Here is a 2,930-nt window from a genome sequence, read left to right as displayed (position 1 = left end):
TCTACCCATCTAATCTTCAGCATTCTTCTGTAGCACCACATTTCGACAGCTTCTATTCTCTTCTTGTCCAAACTATTTATTGTCCATGTTTCACTTCCATACATGGATACACTCCATACAAATACTTTCAGAAACGTCTTCCTGACACTTAAATCTGTACTTGATGTTAACCAATTTCTCTTCTTCAGAAATGCTTTCCTTGCCATTGCCAGTCTACAATTTATATCCTCTCTACTTCGACCATCATCAGTTATTTTGCTCCCCAAATAGCAAAACTCCTTTACTACTTTAAGTGTCTCATTTCCTAATCAAAATTCCCTCAGCATCACCTGACTTAGTTCGACTACATTCCATTATCCTCGTTTTGCTTTTGTTGATGTTCATCTTATATCCTCCTCTCAAGACACTGTCCATTCCATTCAACTGCTCTTCCAAGCCCTTTGCTGTCTCTGACAAAATTACAATGTCATCAGCGAACCTTAAAGTTTTTATTTCTTCTCCATGGATTTTAATACCTACTCCAAATTTTCCTCTTGTTTCTTTTACTGCTTGCTCAATATACAAATTGAACAACATCAAGGAGAGGCTCCAACCCCGTCTCCCTCCCTTCCCAACCACTGCTTCTCTTTCATGTCCCTCAACTCTTATAATTGCCGTCTGGTATGTGAACAAATTTTAAATAGCCTTTTGCTCTCTGTATTTTACCCCTACCACCTTCAGAATTTGAAAGAGGGTATTCCAATCAACATTGTCAAAAGCTTTCTCTAAGTCTACAAATGCTAGAAACATAGGTTTGCCTTTTCTTAATCTAGCTTCTAAGATAAGCCATAGGGTCAGTATTGCCTCACATGTTCCAACATTTCTACAGAATCCGAACTGATCTTCCCCAAGGTCGGCTTCTACCAGTTTTTCTATTTGTCTGTAATGAATATGCGTTAGTATTTTGCAGCCGTGACTTATTAAACTGATAGTTCGGTAATTTTCACATCTGTCGACACCTGCTTTCTTTGGAATTGGAATTATTATATTCTTCTTGAAGTCTGAAGGTATTTCGCCTGTCTCATACATTTTGCTCTCCAGATGGTAGAGTTTTGTCAGGACTGGCTCTCCCAAGGCTGTCAGTAGTTCCAGTGGAATGTTGTCTACTCCCGGGGCCTTGTTTAGACTTAGGTCTTTCAGTGCTCTATCAAACTCTTCACACAGTATGATATCTCCCATTTCATCTTCATCTACATCCTCTTCCATTTCCATAATATTGTCCTCAATTACATCCCCTTGTGTAGACCCTCTATATACTCCTTCCACCTTTCTGCTTTCCCTTCTTTGCTTAGAACTGGGTTTCCGTCTGAGCTCTTGATATTCTTGCAAGTGTTTCTCTTTTCTCCAAACGTCTCTTTAATTTTGCTGTAGGCAGTATCTATCTTACCCCTAGTGAGATAAGCCTCTACATTCTTACATCGTCCTCTAGCCATCCCTGCTTAACCATTTTGCACTTCCTGTCGATCTCATTTTTGAGACGTTTGTATTCCTTTTTGCCTGCCTTATTTACTGCATTTACATATTTTCTCCTTTCATCAATTAAATTCAATATTTCTTCAGTCACCCAAGGATTTCTACTAGCCCTCGTGTTTTTACCTACTTGATCCTCTGCTGCCTTCATTACTTCATCCCTCAAAGCTACCCATTCTTCTTCTGCTGTATTTCTTTCCCCCATTCCTGTCAATTGTTCCATTATGCTCTCCCTGAAACTCTGTACAACCTCTGGTTCTTTCAGTTTATCAAGGTCCCATCTCCTTAAATTCCCACCTTTTTGCAGTTTCTTCAGTTTTAATTTACAGTTCATAACCAATAGATTGTGGTCAGAGTCCACATCTGCCCCTGGAAATGTCTTACAATTTAAAACCTGGTTTCTAATCCCCTGTCTTACCATTATATAATCTATCTGAAACCTTTTAGTATCTCCAGGGTTCTTCCATGTATACAACCTTCTTTTATAATTCTTGAACCAAGTGTTAGCTATGGTTAAGTTGTGCTCTGTGCAAAATTCCACCAGGCGACTTCCTCTTTCATTTCTTAACCCCAATCCATATTCACCTACTACATTTCCTTCTCTTCCTTTTACTACTATCGAATTCCAGTCACCCACGACTATTAAACTTTCGTCTCTCTTCACTGTGTGAATAATTTCTTTTATCTCATCATATATTTCTTCAACTTCTTCATCATCTGCAGAGCTAGGAGGCATATAGTCTTGTACTACTGTAGTAGGCATGGGCTTCGTGTCTATCTTGGCCACAACAATGCATTCGCGGTGCTGTTTGTAGTAGCTTATCTGCATTCCTATTGCTTTATTCATTAGTAAACCAACTCTTGCATTACCCCTATTTGATTTTGTATTTATAACTCTGTATTCACCTGACCAAAAGTCTTGTTCCTCCTGCCACTGAACTTCACTCATTCCCACTATATCCAACTTTAACCTATCCATTTCTCTTTTAAATTTTCTAACCTACATGCCCGATTAAGGGATCTGACATTCCATGCTCTGCCCCGTAGAATGCCAGTTTTCTTTCCCCTGATAACGACATCCTCCTGAGTAGTTCCCACCCGGAGATCCAAATGGGGGACTATTTATCCTCTGGGATATTTTACCCAAGAGGACGCCATCATCATTTAATCATACAGTAAAGCTTCATGCCCTCGGGAAAAAATTACGGCCGTAGTTTCCCCTTGCTATCAGCTGTTCGCAGTACCAGCACAGAAAGGCCGTTTTGGTTAGTGTTACAAGGCCAGATCAGTCAATCATCTAGACTGTTGCCCCTGCAACTACTGAAAAGGCTGCTGCCCCTCTTCAGGCTCCATACATCTGTCTGGCCTCTCAACAGATACCCCTCCATTGTGGTTGCACCTACGGTACGTCTATCTGCATC

Source organism: Schistocerca gregaria, chromosome 8 (genome assembly GCF_023897955.1).
Source record: "Schistocerca gregaria isolate iqSchGreg1 chromosome 8, iqSchGreg1.2, whole genome shotgun sequence".
In the NCBI taxonomy this organism is placed as follows: domain Eukaryota; kingdom Metazoa; phylum Arthropoda; class Insecta; order Orthoptera; family Acrididae; genus Schistocerca; species Schistocerca gregaria.
Note: the sequence above shows the minus strand (reverse complement) of the source record.